The following is an 18564-nucleotide window of genomic DNA, read 5'->3' on the forward strand; positions in this document are numbered from 1 at the left end:
CTCCCTCGGTGCCAAGCCAAACAAGACAGAGCGACTTGCTTTTTCTGATGCTCTTCACAAAGATCTATTTCTTGGCTCCTTTATTGGCTTGGTTCGCTTCAAAATATTTTAGGTACTTTTTTTTTTTAATCCTAAGAATAGCTGTCCTTTAGCGCAATACTTTGTTGACAAGATTGTCCCAGGGCAGAAGATTAAATTATAGTGGAGTGCAGGCAAAGAATTATACATTCCCCCCTCCTCCAAAAAAAAGACATTTGAAAGGGAAATTACTGCAATACAGTACATTTTGTGCTCATTTTGGATGAAATTATTGCAATACATTTTGTGCTCGTTTTGAATGGCACTTCTCAAAGAGGTCTATGGGATTTAGAAGCACTAAGATGAAGGGGGGGAATCATTGTCAAGTTTATATCTCTTATGCGCTCTCTGACACTCTTCTCGCTTTAAGAGTAAGCCATCATCTGGGTTTGCAAACAATACTTTTTTTTGCATTGCTTTACTGTCTCCTCTCTGAGATGGGAGAGCCATCTGAGTTTCCTGCACTGCAAGGAAAGAAAGAACATAGGCAATTCTCTCTTGGAATCATCGGGACCGATTCATATCACCAGCTGATATGCACATCAGGTCAAGTTTCCGGCCAGTTGCATACCTCAGCATGGGCTGAAAACTGGACTGATCATGTGCTTAAAGGACTAAAGTGAAGAAGGGCTGTGTAGCCACACTTGTTTTCTTACTGGACTCCTTTAGTGTTGCTAAGGCATTGCTTTTCCACAGTTGGCTGCAAGCAGAATTAAAACTGTGGTTGTGTATGGTGTATGATATAGAGCTACATTATCTAGCAATCAACAGCCTTTTATAATGTTAGTGCACAAGTGAAACTCATTCAGCCCAGGACTCCTGCAAGTTTCATTAGCAGCTTCTGTCTCTTTTGGTTCTTCTTATTGAGCACGGCAGAAAGATTAGTGATGAACTGACCTCTAATATCCCTTATGTTGATCAGCTTCTATTCCCCATTGGGGGAGGGCTTTAATTATTGATTTCCACTTTTAATTTTTGTCTTTTCTTTCATTTATAGCATAGAACATAGAAAACTGCCTTAAAGTAGGTCAGAGTAAGTGGTCAACTAAGTTTTACTTAGACCCATTAAAAGTAATAAGCATGACTAAATTAAGGAACGAGACTGAGTTTGACGGTGGAGATTTCTTAACAGAGAATTATTAGCATTACCAAACTACAGTTTCCAGTTAAAACTAGTATAAATTTGTAATGCAGATATGTCATTACTCCATACAGACACACGCAGCTTTCTGCTTCCCTTTCTATATGTCTACTACTTTTCATATGGTAAGGGCCTGATTCTGCATCCTTACACGGTGTCTCGATAAAAATTAAATTCAAATTCTTATATTTCCAGTTTGTTGTTTTTCTTTTTTTGGTATCTATATATTTGATAATGCAATTCTAAGTGTATTTTGAGATAAGTTCATTAGAAATTAATAGGGCATAGTTCCACCTAAATGTATTTAGGGTTAGAGTGCCAATAACAAAAGGTTTTGAAATATGAAGCTTTGGAATAACTTCAGACTTTGTGACTAGCATTTAAGAACATTCACATTTCTCAAGACAAAGCTTGAGTCAAGGAAAAGAGGTTTGCTAATTTTAACGCATGTGATCATGTGGCCAAATTCCAATTCATGCAATGTTCCACTGTAAACTCAAAGGTTTCCAGTGGAGTCCACCTTTGCTGTAAATTCTAATCTCATACTATTCAAGCTATTTTTAATTTCAGTTGTTCTTGTATACATGCCAATGTTAATTTCTTCCTTTTTTTGTGACAGTTAAGGGTTCCATCCACTGTCATCTTTGACAGTCAATAATACAGTCTGGTCAGTGACCGAAATAAATTGATTCATTCATACACAGTCAATCATATTGTTGCTTTATGCCTCTTCCTTTAGAAATCCTGATCAATTAGTGGCATTAGCTAACAGATGACACGCAGTTGAGCTATGTTGTGTTATGATAGAGAAACATTATGTTTTGTTGGTTTATGATTGAATACAGCTGCTGGGGAGGTGGGAATCTTGGCAGAATCTTATCGTATGAAGTCCCAGCCTGCAAGGAATTTTGTTGAATTAAATTAGCTATGTGTGTGTGTTTGTTCTCTAAAAAACAAAAAAACAAACATGCAGGCCAGTCTATGGAAATGGATTTTCCTGCAGCTCATCTTCTGCTTCATGTTCTCTGCTCAGATTTCCTCATCTCTTCTTTGCTGAGCTCTTCATATGCCTCAGGGATCTCTGGACCAGACTTCCCCAACCTGGTACTCTCCAGATGGTTTATACTAGAACTCCCAGCCAGCAGGGCCAATGGCCGGGAACCATGAAGTTGTCAAAAATATCTGAAGGGCACCAGATGAAGAATGTTGCCCTGGACCATATTAATACTGGCTCTATTGTTATTATTATTAATTTAGGGGTACTTAATGGACATTAGTGGCTCCTCCCCACTGCTAGTTGGAGAGTCTGAACCACATACTAAGGCACACACTGAAGAGGGCAGGCAGTTGTGCAGACAGGGAGTGGTCTTGTGTTTTCACAGTTCCCATGTTGCGCATGCCCAGATCATTGGCCATCGACCCCTGGCTAGCCAGGGATTTGCATCACCACCACCATATGCTCACCCATTCATTTTCTTCAATTGCTTTTTTGTTTTTACAACACAAGGTTGATGCTTCCCACACGAAGTGCTAATGCTTCCATAAGAACAGCAATCCAAACGGAGAGGGCATGTTGGTGGCTCCTCCTCCTTCTCATCAACCTTGCCACCATGGCAATTTTGGTTGATTACTAGTTGGACCTCTGTCAGGCCATGGATGCTTATTGTAATGGTTCTAGGGGTTGCTCGTGCGTAAGTTGCCGCCACTCCTGGCTAGGTTACCTGGTTGAACCCTTTCTGTCTGGACAGCCTCTAGTTTCGTGGCTGTCTCAGTCGCTGGCAGAATCCGTCAGTGGGCGTTTCTTGAACTTCTTCCAGCAAAGAAGTTCTTTGACGCCAAGTCTCCTCCTACTCTCCCTGCGCGGAAGTCTTCTGCGCAGGGAGGGTGTGGGCAGCGGAGTACCCGTACTCTCTCCGCTGGTCTCCGGCGAGGAGTCTTGGAGCCTCCTCTCCGATTCCCCCATCTGTCCCCCTTCTCCACTGGTGTTACGCTGATTTCCTTCCCTAGCAGATGGGCTGCCTCTCTCCCTACTGGGACCCACTCCGGCATCCCTCTGGAGCCTTCCCTCTGCCTCTAGCTCCGATGGCAGTTCCCTGACACTTATGGATGCCTAGACATACCTACTGTTGATGCTGAGCATGAACTCAATGCTGAAGGAAAGACTTGGTAGCTGCATTCTCTAGGATTGTGCATGATGTTTCAGCACTGGTCCAAGTGTGTGTGGCGCTTCATCATGGTCTGTGACCAATCCACACTGCTCGTTAGGAATAGTTTTGCTACAGTGTGAGGCTATTGAATCCGACTGTCCCAGAACAGGGGCATTAAATGGAACACACCAGAGTCACTGGACTTGTGCTAAATAATTTACAAAGATGCCAGAGAATAAACGCTAGTGTGCCTGATACAACTAATGACCAGCCATGTTGTGTTGACAAGGAAACTATTGTAAAACCGTGACCAGCATCTGTCAAAGTACTTCCCTGCCTCACATAGCCATTTCTTGTAAAAACCAAAGTTTATTAGACAAACTTAGGAAGAGAAGCGAAACAACAAATTTAGGAAGAGAACTGATGCAAAATAAATCACAGCGCAACCTCCAGCATTATACAATACAGTTTGTTAGAAGAGAATAAAAAGGGTTCAGCTCTGGTGGACCAAATAAAGTTGGCCTGTGTGGAGCACTAAAATATTAGATTCAAATCCCTGACACCCTTCTGTTTATGCTTTGAGATGGCAGAAATAAGCAGCCTTCGTGCACTGCAGTGGCAGCGGCACCAACAGAGAAGCAATAGCTTCTGGAGGTCACTGGCTCCTTTCGATTAAAAAGGGATACATTGAAATCCCAGCACCTCAGAAGCGCCGCCTGATTAGCTTTGGTAAAAAGCTGAATGACAACCGTTTTCCCAATCTACTGAAGCCATGCAGTGAAATGGAGCAATCCTGCCTGAGATGGGATTTAGACTTTTGTGGCATGCAAGGGAGGTAAAGAGCTGGTTTTAATCCATCAACAATGCTCTTTCTCTTGGAGATCTTGAAAATTAATACCACAGACTGGGCACTACCTCTCCCCTTACACATCCAAAATCTGCCAGTCAAAAGAGGTCTAGATTTGAAAGAAAGAAGATGAGCGATATTGTCTGCTGGGAGTGTGCAGTGGCTTCAGAGAAATCCAGAACCTTGACCCGAAAAAAGGCACTTCAGATGGATTCTGGGCTTGTTCAAGGTGAAGCAGGATATGCACAAGGCACCACAAATGAAAGCATGCATGCATGCATGCATGCATAAATAAATAAATAAATAAATAAATAAATAAATATTCCACCCCTGAAGTGCCTCATGGTGTGTTGGTTACTCGGATGCCAAAAAACTACTACAGACAAGTGCCTGCTGAAAGTGAAACTAATCTCTCTAGCCTTACCATATATGGAAAATCCTAGGGTAGGCCACAAGGATAGCGGTAGAGTAAGTGCCAAGGTAGGAAGGAGGAGGAGGGAAGAGTTTAATTGTGACTGACAGACCAAGCTTCTAATCAGAGGAAATTATTTTACCTGCACTCTCTGATCCAGAGATTTTGGGAGGAAGGTGAATCCTGTTTAGATCTCCCTTTAAAAGTGCCTGTCGTAAAAACTGCTGGACTAATTTGTCTGCTATTTGACAGGATACTTATCTAAGAGAGCTTCCCCCCACGTATGTTATTTTCAGAGCAATTATACACAAAACACTAGGGGAGAGTGCTTTTTTTTTTACCCACCCTGCAAACTGTAAAGCTTTACCTTGTGGGAAACCTACTGCAGCTATCCTTCTGAATTTTAACAGGATTTGTCTCTTCACAAGAAGGCTACTGTACCTGCAATTTTCATTCACTTCTGCCATAAAATAAAAATGTAAATGTTTTCTTAAAAAGAAAAGCAAGCTTTAAAATGCCCAGGAAAAAAGTGTGTGGGGGGTGTTAACTCTGGACCTATCTGGATATATTTAGTCAGGCTTAATCCACACTGGAGGGGCTAGTGTGCTGAAAATTTCAAGCACTCTCTTAAAATTTCCGAATATTGTGGGGGAGGGGCACCTTAGTTTTCCAAAGCACCAAACTGAAACCTGAACTGCATCTTGTAGTCAATGGTGTATGCCCCTATTGTCTGTACTTTCCATTTAAAATAGATCAGATCAAGGGAATTTAACCCACTGCTGTATTTTACAGTATTTACTGTACTCACACCTACCACAAGCCTATTCCCATATTACAGGCAAGGAACAGAGAATAAGAAAGACACCTTTCCATACAGGCAGTCTATAGTGGAAATCAATGTGTAGTTGTCGAGCATTGTGGGATCCAAATATTTTCTCCCACAAAATGCTTCTGTTACATTCCTTTTTCCAGTACATAAAACTTCAGTATATTGTGTGTATGCACGATTATTGCCCTAATTAGCAATTTCGGGCCAGCTTTAGAATATGGTCGAATGTGCCTAAGATCTGAGCCTATGTAATGAGTTCTAATTGTTAATGTCTGTCAGAGGCTCAGGAGCAGAAGAGCAGGGGAGAGAGCAAATAGAGAGCGGAGGAGAGGAATCAGAGGGGAGCGTAGGGGAATATGACAGTGGACCGAGAGATTCCATGAGCTTCTCCAGCGAATCAGAAGATTCCCAGGAGGGGGCGCCTATGGTAAGGGCGAGGCGAGTCCCAGGGGGGACGATCCATAAACAAGGAACCAGAGGGGAGTCCCAAAGGAGTAGCGGAGGAGTAGGGCCAGTTCCCCCACCAGAGCACAGTGGGGGGGAAGAGTCACGTGAGTCAGGACCAGCTTCTCCTCCATCGGGGAGTGGGGAAACGGAGGGAAGGCCAGGTCCAGCTAGCCTCCCCGAAAGGGGGAGCAGTGACACAAGTGTAACGGTCAGAAGGAAAGTGGGAGGCTGCGCGCGCGCGCCAAGTTCAAATGTGGAGGAGCGCGGGACAGCAGAAAACCCGGATTGGGAGCCAGGTCCTAAAGCCCGAAGGAGGGGGGGAGAAGAGTCGGCAGAATCAGCGTCAGAAGAATCTAGGAGGGCTGAGACTCCGACTAGCAGAAGGACCCAGAGAAAGAAGGAACAGAGGAAGAGGTGGAGTAAGGCTAGAATCTTAAGCTGGTGTCAGGGGGGAGGAGATTCAGATGGGACTTCTACGGTCTGATGCATAGACGTAGCGTTGCGCGCTGCACGTCTGGAAATGAAACTGAACTTCAATAAAGACTTTTTAACTTGAGGAAGAAGCAGCGTTGGTCTTGTGTGAGCTGGGACCTTGGGCAGCGCTGACAATGTCTCATTTTCAGATGGCTCTTTTAACCAAGATGTCTTGGTTTCTGGATTTACCAAATTTCAAACTAATATAGGACTAATTTATCTATTTAGGTTTCTCCAGGCATTCCCTTTGAAGGAGAGACTTAGAAATTCCCCCTTGCATATTTCTCAAGAAATGCAATGTTTTGGACAATAAAAGATCATGGCACATGGCCCAGGAAGGTCTGCTGCTGGGAAACTAGCTGCTGCAATTAGGATTGCAGATTTGCTGGATTTGTTTTTCTGCATTGCAACTTTTTTATGGTGTTTACATACCTGTGATGCAACTTATTTTCTGAATTAGTTTTGTTTAATCTCTACATCACACCAAATGTCCTAACTTCAGCGACTGCCAAGAAGTCCAGACAGCTTAAGAACCTGTATATAGTGGTACCTCGGTTTAAAAACAGCCCTGTTTACAAACGATTTGATTTACGAACTCCGCAAAACCGGAAGTAGTGTCCCGGTTTGCAAACTTTACCTCAGTCTAAGAATGGAAGGGCACCAGCGGCGGAAGGCCTCATTAGGGAAACCGCACCTCGGTTTAAGAACGGTTTCGGTTTAAGAATGTATATATATTCGCTGTGATGTAGAGATTAAACAAAACTGTTTCAGAAAATAAGTTGCCAGTGTATCCTAAATGTGATCGATATATGTCTGAAATGTGGAGAAAATATAGATGTTTTCGAAATCCAACTGAGGTTGTCAGCATTTGCACATGGACTTTTGCTGTTACCTATATACAAGGTTGACCATGCAAATGAAGGACCCTCCTCCTCAAAATACACTCACACTTAACACTGCTGTTGCAGAAACATGAATTGCAGACGTGTTTTGAAAACAAGTATGAGAAATGCTTAGCACAGAATAGGAGCTGCATCAGCATGAAACACTTCAATTTTTCTATGGGTGCCTCTTGCTTTGGGGCTTTTCTGCTCATAATGATTAAAAAACAGTCTCCAGCAACCTGTCATTGCTACCATACTTGAGAGGCAGAATTCAGATGCAGATTGCTCTAAATCCCATTAAGCCTTTCGACCATTTGAGTATGAGTGTCTGCTTGTGTGTGTGTGTGTAAGGGTATATTTATAAGTCTATACATCCATTTACTGCATGCACACACGCTCTTCGACCCTTGCACAGGCACACACACAGACAAAAAACACACATAAACATTTAAAAAGTTCAAGCAGAAGAGTGTTTATTTTCCAGGCTATTTTTTTTTTGTCAGCTGCTCCTATGCACCCGTCTTATAAATATTTCATGCCCAATATTTAACATTATTCTTTCCCCAATCGGATCAGCTTTGAAATGCTCCTCAAAGTGAATTCTCTCCTAACAATGGCTTGACGCAAAAGCCTTTTTTCCTCTCTTAAGAAGAAGAGGCTGCACATGGTCTGCTGCCATAGCAGCATGAATAGTTCCTATTTAATGGAAAATCAAAGATACTTTACATTAATGCAGTGAGTGCAAGTGGGGAGGGGGAGAATGGAAAGCTGGACACATGTGCACCCTTCTGCTTGAAACACGGAGGAAAAGCCCACCTTCCTTCCTCCGGTCCCATTATTGCTACCCAGCCTGGATTTGAACCGTAATGGGAAGTGACAAGTTTATGTAAATGATCCACACAAGGATTTTGCTCTTGTAAAACAGAGCAGTTACTCTGGGCTTTCTAATTATTTCATGCCTTGTGGTTCTGTGATAGGGCAGAAATGACTATACTTGAAAAGTCTATTGTGATTGACAGGCCACTGTCCCCCTGGAACTCATTAAGGTCTGCGCTTTGTAAAAGGGGAAGAAAACCCTACCGGGCAAAAAAATAAGAAATCACCCTAAATAAAAATAAAATGTTTTAATCCCACTGCCAGTGGCATTTTCTCAGTTTATTTGTTGGGAGTTCTGTGTTTGTGGAAAACTCTTAAAATAGAAGGAGTTCAGCTTACTCCAAAAGAATCACTGGTTTTCAGCTACACACACACACACCAACTCCTAGGGGCTGAAGGGTCTTTGCCCCCAATAAAATATTTGAGGGGGCCAGCCCCTCCCCAAGTTAATAAGCATTGCAATTCAAATGGTGTGCATGCATTGAATCATGTGATCAATTATGGGGGTGGAGCTTACCTGCCCCCCCCAATATTTTATTCAGGTTGGCACACATGCATATATATCACAGTGATAACCCGCCCTTGGTGTGTGCATGCACTATGCATTTATAACCTGGCCTTTAGACAAACCCTCAGAATAGCTTACTGAAATGAGTATTAAAAAGAAATGACACAGGAGGAAAAAGGAATGGGGGCGGGAGAGGAACAAAGCAAGCTCAAGCAAGAGGTTGCACTTTTTTATACTGCAGTTATATTAATTTTCTCTATGCATATTCTGACTCTCTAGGAGAGCAGCAGCATCTTGCTTACGTCAACCACAGTTCTGGACGCTTTGCCCTTGATAAAAACCCTGTAGCTGACTTGATGGAATTAGAATCCTCACAGGGAGGGTCTGGATTGAATGCTCTCCTCATGCATTGATTTAAGTCATGGGTAGGCAAACTAAGGCCCGGGGGCCGGATCAGGCCCAATCGCATAGGTGTCAATGTTTCCCTTTTTTAAAGGGAAATTCCCTTATTCCAAATAGGATTCCTCGCAAGAAAAGGAAAAAGTTGACAGCTATGCCCAATCACCTTCTAAATCCGGACCGCAGACGGTCCGGGATTCAGTGTTTTTACATGAATATAATGTGTCCTTTTATTTAAAATGCATCTCTGTGTTATTTGTGGGGCATAGGAATTCGTTCATTTCCCCCAAAAAAATATATTCCGGCCCCCCACAATGTCTGAGGGACAGTAGACAGGCCCCCCCACAGAAAAAGTTTGCTGACCCCTGTTTTAAGTGATGATTCTGTTTGCTTTACCTTCCATGGATGCAATCTTCTCCCCTGGTCATATCCAGGAACAGAGTAGGTGACCATGTCCAGACCAGGAGGACAGCTTCTGCCACTCTGCTCTTTCCCCAGACAGCTGACTTGATGGCAGTACGTTTTCAGATGTATTAATGTTGCTGAATTCAAATGTGTTGGCTTGATTGCAAAACAAATAAATAAAATAAAACCCATTGGCAATAGCTATAAAGATGATAAAATCTAGGTCCTCCGCCTTTGAGGTTTCATTTACTTATGACATGGATGTCCGTCATTCTTCCATGATGGAACTGGAAGTTTTCTGCATAGGGTTCCCATACAGTCTACCACCAAGGCAGTGACCACATTCAGACCTGCTCAGCTTCAGAGACTTTATTCTTACTTAAAGTAAAGGTACCCCTGCCCGTACGGGCCAGTCGTGTCCGACTCTAGGGTTGTGCGCTCATCTCACTTAAGAGGCCGGGGGCCAGCGCTGTCCGGAGACACTTCCGGGTCACATGGCCAGCGTGACAAAGCTGCTCTGGCGAGCCAGCACCAGCGCAGCACACGGAAACGCCATTTACCTTCCCGCTATAAAGCGGTACCTATTTATCTACTTGCACTTAGGGGTGCTTTCGAACTGCTAGGTGGGCAGGAGCTGGGACTGAAAGACGGGAGCTCACCCCGCCGCAGGGATTCGAACCGCCGACCATACGATCGGCAAGTCCTAGGCACTGAGGTTTTACCCACAGCGCCACCCGCATCCCTTATTGTTACTTAAGTCACTCCAAAAGAAGATGTTGGAACACTCTAAATCATCTGCTCGCTTACATGCACAGAAAACAGAAGATCTAGCTGAACGGCAACAAATGGAGACCTACATTGATCATTGCAATGCAACCCTGATTTTGATTATTGCGTAATTATAAGAATATTGTATAATCTTAGAAGGTTGTATAATAAGGGAGAGGGAGGGGGATGAAGCTGTGACTAACATGAAGAGACCTGCACTTCTGAATTTGAAACTACAACTACTGACATTTGAAGCCCATTCTTTCCCTCAAAAATATTGGGCGCTGTAGCTTCTTTAAGACGAATATACAGTGGTACCTCAGGTTACATACGCTTCAGGTTACAGACTCCGCTAACCCAGAAATAGTACCTCGGGTTAAGAACTTTGCTTCAGGATGAGAACAGAAATTGAGTGGCGGCAGCAGCGGGAGGCCCCATTAGCTAAAGTGGTACCTCAGGTTAAGAACAGTTTCAGGTTGAGAACCTCCAGAACGAATTAAGTTCTTAACCCGAGTTACCACTGTAATCAAATTCAAACAAGTTCAGAGGAGGACAATGAAAGAGGGTTAGAGGTATGGAAAACAGCTGATAAGGAAGGAGTGAAGGAACTGCTTTGTTAAGCCTGGAGAAGAAAAGGTTGAAGGGGTAAATGATAGGTTCTTCAATTACCTGAAAGGTTGCCATATATTCAAGACAAAGCCTTGTTCTCCAATGATGCAGGGTTGGAGCTCATGGGCTTATTAGGTTACATGGCAGTAGATTTTAGCTGAACAATTAGGAGATACTTCTTGATGGTAAAAGCAGTTATTTTGACAATGGAGCCAGTTACCTAGAGAAGCATGGACTCTTCCTCACTGGAGGTCTTCAAGCAGAGACACTTGGGGATGCTATAGGTTTGCATTTCCTGCACCAAGCAGAGCAGCCTTCCCCAACCTGATACCTCCAGATGTTTTCTCCCACCAATCCTGACCATTGACCATGATGTCTGGGAATTGTAGTCTGGAACATCTTCAGATCATCAGGTTGGGGGCAGAGTTTTTGGACTAGCAGAGTTTTGGGGCTAGTTAGCGTACAAGCCCCTCTCTGATTCCAGATTTCTAGGAAGTCTGCCAAGGAAGGAAAAGTAATAAAGAAAGCTTAAGAGCTGCCAGCTTCTTTCCTATCAGAGGCTCTTTTGTCAAAGAGAAATTCATCATCACAGCTTTTCTTGGTATGCTTTCTGAAATATACTTGGAGTCGAGAGTGGATTTCATGCCCTTTATTCAGTTCATAGTGGTGAGGAAGAATGGAAGTTCCCCCACAATATCTGCTTTATATACATTATTTACACAATGGGTCGCACGTGGTTGGCTAATTCCAGGATTCTCCTGTAGGCCAATCAGGTTGTGGATTCACTTCCACCTGAAGCTGGATTGGGTGGCTCCTGCAGACCAATCATACTGCTGCATTGTTCTAGGACCAATCAGACTGCTGCATTTTGGATCCTATTGTTCTAGGACCAATCAGACTGCTGCATTTTGGACCCTATTCAACTCAGTACATAACACTTTCACAGTAACATATTCAAATTACTGCAGTCAAACAGCTGTTTGAGACAGAGAAACCCATGCCTCAAAAACAGTTGGCAGCCTGATCCATGCTTTTTGGTTTTCCTAAGAGATATACAGATTAACCAGGATGTTTGTAAAAGTTCCCTAAACTTCCGTTTACTCATTGACTGTGATGTATCCCAATTTCAGAACTAAAGTTTCAAAACCAGAGCTGACCCATTTTGATATTTTTAACATCAGTAGTTAACCTTCTCTGCGGGTGTCTTACCCCTAGACGAACCGCCTGCCAGCAACTTCTCTCATATTCTACTTTGAAACGTGCAATTACGGAGCACCAAATGATTTTTTCTTTCAGAACCTGACATGGGCATTATTAATTTGTCCCAACATTAGCCGGCTGCTTTCCTTTTCATCTTCGTTACACAACTATACCTTCCTCAGAGGTCTTGTTTACATAAAACACTGCGCACTAGGATGAGCTGACACTTAATGAGTTTCAGCCTAACCACTACAGAGCAAATAAAGTGTGCTTGCTCTTTTTAATTATGAGTCACCTAAGTGTGTTAAAAGAAAAGTTGTGCCAAAATATGCCAGTAATCAATCTATCTAACCATCTATCTATCTTTCTACACACACACAGATAGAGAGAGAGAGAACAAATTGTAAAGTCTGAGTTGAAATGATGCTGTACTGACTACCAAGCAGAAATGCTAGAGGGATCTTGCTAGCTTTCATATTTTATACTCTTAAGATCATTGGTTCCTCCCGCATCTGGAAGTTTTGCCTGCAGACAACTAGAGGCCTACAGCCAAAGATAAGGCTGATTATTTCAAATCAATCAAAACTTCACCTCCCATTAATTCTACAGCTTGTGTATGTACAGCAGCAGTAATGGCAATGTGGCTGTGTTGATAGCCCCTCTGAAGCCTTGGCAGGGCTGGCAGCAGGGCAGGGGCAGGGGTCAGATCCACCACCTGAAGCAAATGGCTTCACCTCACTAATGGATGGGCCACCCCGGATGGGAAGCTGGGGGTTGGATTTCACCAATTAGCTGATCAGCAAGATTGTTATTTAGAATGGGCAGTATGGGCAGTCCTACCTGCTTCATGTGTGATCTTTCAGTTGAATGAAAACAATTTAGACTGCAAACCCCTTTTGGCAATTTGACGCTAATATCTATTGGTCCCTGCTGTTTAGTAGTAAAGCTGAGAAAATATTGTGAGGTGTAGTAGTCAAGTCAGTGCTTTTTTCTGGGGGGGACTCAAGGGTACGCAGTACTGGCACCTTTTTTCTAGAAGAAAAGCACTGGTTAAAAATGTGGCACTTGTAAGAACTTCATGGTGAATACCAGCATGTGTGGGTTTTTTTTCCTAAAAAAAAAAAGCATAGGTAGTAGTCATCTAGAGAGAAAATCTATAAAATTGCTTGATTTATGAGGAAAGTGACTACAGCCATTTATTTGTTTTTTTCCCCTTTTTGCCACCTATGCAAAACAGATTAGATGCTTATCTCCTGTGATTAGTTTATTTGGTGCCTGACTGTCTTAGTACAAAAGTCTGGGAATTTCCTGCAAAGCATGCAACATGCTTGAGGCCTCTAGTTTTCAATATTTAGTTTGCCAGAAAACTAGGGTGTATTTTTGGCATTGGTCCATTGTGATATAATTCAGGGACTATGGAAAAAGATGGAGATGGGAAACACTTTTTGATTTACCCAGTGCTAGTTATCTCAAGCTGGATTTTTTTTTTATAAAAAAAAATTCTCTTCCAAAAGTAATACCAAGGACAGTGACATCAGTTTTCACTTGTTTACACAGTTAACTGGTTGAAATGGTAATATGCTCTTTTTGTTTCTTCATAGTTATAAGCAAGCCATTTATCTGCTCCAGGTATTTCTCTAAAATAGCAACAGCCACAGCAGGCGCTGCAACCGTCCAATATTTTGACTTCACCCAAAAAAGTGAAGTCTCCCAAGACAGATGTATGCCAACAATGCCAACAATGTACCACAGAGAAAGTCTGTTGGGATGGGGATGGGGGAATTATTTGTCTGGACAATTGTGGGACAATATGGGGAGGAGAGAATAAGATAGTTGCCACCTACTTGAGGTTTTGGAGGATGTTGTGAATGGAGAAAGTGCCACCTCCTCTGCTTTGACTGCCCATGGAAGGACTTTTTGAAAAGGGGAGTGATGTTAAGAAGTGCCTTGTCATTTGTCTTCTCTTTGCTGCTGATTGAAGGAGATGTTGAAAAGTGGGGAGAAGCCTTCTTGTCCATTGTGGATTTTTTTTGTTTTTTTAAGGGACAAAGTGTCACGAACCATTTGCTTCTTTCCTCTTAGCTTTGCTGCCCACTATCCTTATGGAAGTGAGAGCTGGACCATAAAGAAGGCTGATCGCCGAAGAATTGATGCTTTTGCATTATGGTGCTGGAGGAGACTCTTGAGAGTCCCATGGACTGCTAGAAGATCAAACCCTGAAGGAAATCAGCCCTGAGCGCTCACTGGAAGGACAGGTGCTGAAGCTGAGGCTCCAATACTTTGGCCACCTCATGAGAAGAGAAGACTCCCTGGAAAAGACCCTGATGTTGGGAAAGATGGAGGGCACAAGGAGAAGGGGACGACAGAGGACGAGATGGCTGGACGGTGTTCTCAAAGCTACCAACATGAGTTTGACCAAACTGCGGGAGACAGTGGAAGACAGGAGTGCCTAGCGTGCTCTGGTCCATGGGGTCACGAAGAGTCAGACACAACTATGTTGAGCTTTCTGGTCTCCACCTTTTGGTAGAAAATCAGAGCAACAGAAATGCTCAAGGTTGATCTCCTTGCGTCAGCATACTTACAGGTAATGCACTGCTCTTGAGAGAGCCAAACAACAAGTTACCAGATCTGGTACCATTTTCTCCAAAGTATGCTTGGATATCAAGATCAGGTAATCTGCTTAATGACTGACATAAAGAAAGGGAACAATGTGTATAGTAAATGGAAAGTATTCCATGACAACACAGTTTTCTGCACAACTGTATGGCAAGTTTGTGATATAACTTCATTTTAATTTGAACAGTATATTATTAAGAACTCTATGTAATGACTGCACTTTTCTTTTATGTCTTTCTCTTATACAATAATAGCTGCATTCATGAGCAGATTTCTGAAATGATTATTCACCAGCAAAAGTAGGAAAATGAAGTTCCCACACCTTCTTCAGTTAAATAAATTTGTTGAACTAATCTGAACATGTCTAACTCCAAATATTAATATCAAGACTATGGGATTAGGTTGCAATTATATTTCTTAGACTATCAGTGTTATTGAAATAGTGTTCTTTTGCTGTTAAAGCATGAACAAAAAATGCTCTCCACAAAACAAAACTACACAATTAGTACTATCGTTGTCTTCCGTTTTATACAGGCAGTTGATGAAAAATGTGTTTTTGAGATTTCTTTCTTTTCTCCCCTTAGGGTTATCCACAGAATGCAACCAAATGCTTATTCAGTAAATTAAGTAAATTATCTCCTTCCCAGAGGCTGATTGGCTTAGACAAAGGAGATGGTAATTATGAAGTCTGGGTGGTTCCATAAAAGTGGTTCAACCACAGAACATGGGCCAAAGATATGTGGAGCCAAGGGTTATTCCGACACAGCCAAAAATATGTGTGGATGAGCCCAGCACAAGGTTGCTCTGCAAGCAAATTTACGGCAAGTGTGTTCAAAAAGCATTTATAAAACATGTGTCAAAGGGTGACCTGGTGCTGGACAAAATGTGTGGGTTTTACTCCAGATTTGAGGGAGAGGTTTTGTACACAATAATAATTTGAGAGTGTGATCCTGTGGTTGGAAAATTTCATTCATACACAACTGTGATAAAACCTGCCCTCTAATTTCTAAAAAGAAACCAGCAATCCCCAACAATTTTCCCTTTCTGCTTTGCTTCACCTGCAGTTCTTAGTCGCACTTCTACCATTTCCTGTCCTGCACCCATGGACCCTTTCAAAAAGGTTAATTTTTTTTAGAGCAGCTATTCTAGAGAGAGTGTGGGAATGTAGGTTTGGCTCCCTCTTCCACACTTGATCAGTTGGATTGCTTGCATCATCATTCCCCCTCTCCCCTTATAATTTTTTTATTAGTCCAACCAAATGAGAATTGGGGGAAAATTAAGAAAAAGGCAACTGTCACCTGCTGAAAAGTAATGCGGGAAAGGACAGCATTTTACAACACAGGTTGCCCTTGGATTGCTGTGCCTGATGCAATAATGCATTTCTTATTCTTGTCTTTGCCATTAAAAGATGACAGGAAATAAAACAATAAATTTTGTGTCGTGTGGAAGCACCATTTTAATCAGCTTCCAACTAACTACAGAAATACAGTGCATCAGAAGCACTAAACAAGAATGTTAATATGGAAGGAGTCTTGGGTTTGCAATTATCTACTTATTTGATAGACCCTTGCAGAATGCCCTACAATTAGTCCCTAGTATTTTTTTTGTTTTACAAAGTAGTGAGGCTGTGTTGTTGCTGGATATAAGCTTTGGAGGACATCTGTCACAAATTTCACAGGAATTCAGGCCTATCTCCACACATGTAGCCAAACCTCTTCCTCTAGTTAAACAGCTCTCTAGCTTATACAAATCCTGTATTTTCATCCTGTATGCTGCCTGCCAGATGCCTGAGACTCTCATCAAATCATACAGAGAGAAAATATTGTACTGTGCACGATAACCCAGAGGTGGTTGCCCTATTCATATGGCCTTCCGGATGAAGAAGATGACGGTTCTTGATTTCCTTCGTTTACGCTAGAAGGATTTAAGCTGAAGCTGAATCCTGACAGGCACTTCCTGTCCTGCATACACACCCTTGTCAGGGAGCTCTATGGAAGATATCAAAAGAGGATTAGCAGTGCTAGGTGTCTGCATGTCAGCTGGAGTTGAAAATCTCAAACAGCACTAGCAGGATTTTATTTTTATAAATCTCTAGCCCACTACAGTGCATCAGCCTCTGAAAAATGAACTTCATAGTGAATTCACACAAATGGTCATGAACAAACCTTATAATTCCCATATAAAATGGTATGGTTCTGCTCAGGGGGGAAACCCATTGGCCTCCACATTCTCTGCTTAAAAACGAGAGTATGTTTGACTCTCTGATTCACTCTTTCCCAATACAGGGTCCTTTCCCTAAGTCATCTTGTTCCATAAGATCTCCCTTATCTGTGGAATTTCCAGAGCCTGAAGGATATCCAGATCTTGTGCAGTTATTGGGTCCAAAAGTCCTTCTATCAGTCACATTTAGGTTGAGCAGGAGTCCAGCTCAAATTTTATTTGTGCTGCCTGACCTACCAAGATTCTTCCTCTGACTGAACTGAGCTGCGCATTGGTGTTCCTGTCCCTCTCTTCCCCGTATAATTTCTCCAGAATGGATCCTTGAGCAGGGTCCTACATTCCTCCTGGATCTTGGTTATTTCAACTCCATGAAGGTTATGTATGCCTCTAATTTCAATGGAATATAAGATTGCCAACTCTATTTCTGCCAGTGCACCACAAAAAGCAATCATTCAGTTTCCTCAGCGCTCCAATGCAGGGAAAGCTTCACATGTTGTGTTTCTATAAAATGCTGGCACTCTTATACTCATTCTTCATGTCAGCAATTTGCACTTGCCATCTTAGGTAAAGCATGTGGGTATTTATGTGAAGGATGCTATATAGTATGTAGAATTGCTTAGAATAGCAGATTGCATCTAACAAATAGCAGCTGGATTGAGAGACATTTCAGATTGGGTGGGGGAATAACTCACAAGGGAAAGTGTTAAAACCCACTCCAACCAGCATTTAAGCCATTATGCCCCTTCAAGGAATAATGCAGGAGACCAGATATCACGAATCTATCTAGTTGAGCCCTTATGGGTCATTTCACTACCTATTTACAGGACTATACAAATTCATTCTTCACTTGCTTGAATATGCACTCATGCTAGCTGATGTGAATACTCAGCCACTGAGTATCATTGGGTCAGGCTGCAGTCTCAGACCATTAGCATGTAGAACACTCGTCACTGTTACCTTATGCTCTAGTCTACAATAACTGATACAGTATTAATATGACCATTTTACAGATGGAAAAACCAAGCCTGAAAAATAGGCATTTTCCTACAGTGACTGAAGCTGTAGCTCAAAAGGATTGTACAGTCAGCTTCCCCAGGTTCAGAAAACAATTATCAATAAACTTTGGTAGGTTTTGAGCTTTTGAAGCAGTGACAAAGTCCTTTATTATTATGCCGGCTGGTCTACTGTGCCATAGGAATGAGTAGAAGAAATGCTGCTACTTACTTTTCACCATCTGGAAACAAACATCCCGTAATGCAGAACTGGGAACCAGTAGCCCTCCAGATCTTGTTAGACTCCAGTTCCCATCAGTTCCAGCTACCATGGCTAATGGTTGAGAAAGATAGGACTCCTCGCTTTGACCTATGGTCCCTGGCTGCTGTCTGTGGCCCAGCTCTGACTAGAGGATAGATTAGCCTAAAGGAGCAGCAGGGCCTTCTTGGTGGTGGCTTTGATGTTCTGGTATTTGCTTCTGAGAGTGACACATGGTACCTCCTTCCTGCTATTTTTTTCAAAGTGCATGAAATAACTTCCTTTTATTTTTTGGTCTGCTCTTTTCATGCTCTGCTCCTTCTGTAGTTTGAATGATGGGTTATTTATGTTCTATTAATATATTTTTGTACACCGCCTGAAAATGTATATGAATACCATTAAAAAATAAAGCTGCAATCCTAAGGTCTGTGTTATGGGTTCAAATGCAAAGCC

The 18564-nt window shown here is 42.4% G+C and overlaps 1 protein-coding gene across 1 annotated transcript in view; it reads right to left on the reverse strand.

Moving 5' to 3' along the window:
• RPL34 (ribosomal protein L34) overlaps positions 1-13813 on the reverse strand; it is a 106809-nt gene extending 92996 nt beyond the window's left edge. Inside the window, exon 1 of the mRNA XM_053403854.1 lies at positions 13810-13813. The gene's annotated coding sequence lies outside the window, so the exon portion shown is untranslated. The remainder of the gene's footprint in view (positions 1-13809) is intronic.
• Between the last annotated feature and the right edge of the window lie 4751 nt (positions 13814-18564).

This window comes from Podarcis raffonei, chromosome 9, assembly GCF_027172205.1.
Source record: "Podarcis raffonei isolate rPodRaf1 chromosome 9, rPodRaf1.pri, whole genome shotgun sequence".
NCBI classification, from domain to species: Eukaryota; Metazoa; Chordata; class Lepidosauria; order Squamata; family Lacertidae; genus Podarcis; species Podarcis raffonei.